The sequence below is a fragment of the Fulmarus glacialis genome, unplaced genomic scaffold (genome assembly GCF_000690835.1).
Source record: "Fulmarus glacialis isolate BGI_N327 unplaced genomic scaffold, ASM69083v1 scaffold41570, whole genome shotgun sequence".
NCBI classification, from domain to species: domain Eukaryota; kingdom Metazoa; phylum Chordata; class Aves; order Procellariiformes; family Procellariidae; genus Fulmarus; species Fulmarus glacialis.
In genome coordinates this window covers 538-958 of record NW_009190366.1, presented here as the reverse complement: position 1 = coordinate 958, position 421 = coordinate 538, and positions in this window count along the sequence as shown.

Genomic DNA, 421 nt, shown 5'->3' with positions numbered 1-421 from the left:
TGGCTGCTGCAGCTGCTCCTGGGCCAGGCTTTGGAGGCAGTTTAATTCATTTAGAACCAACTGCGTGTCCTTCCCGGGGCCCTTTCACTGTCTTGGGAGGTTGAAGGCTTTGCCTGCCTCGGCGCAAGCAGCCATGGAGACTGGGTTACTGGGCCTGTGTGTCAGGACCTGTCCCAAACCAGTGTTCTTTCTCAGCACCTGGGGATGGAGGAGAAGGAAACGCCAGTTTCCAGAAAACCTGCTGGGCTGACCTGAGCGTGGTGTCTGCCGTCCCAGAGCCGTTCCTCCTCCCGCTGCCTCACAAGCATGATTTGCCTCATCTCACAGAGCTGTGCTCTCAAAACTTGTCTCACCTGCTTGACTTGGGGCCTGCCCCCAGCAGCTTAACTGGCCGCCAGCGAGGGCTGCAGGGCAGCAGAAG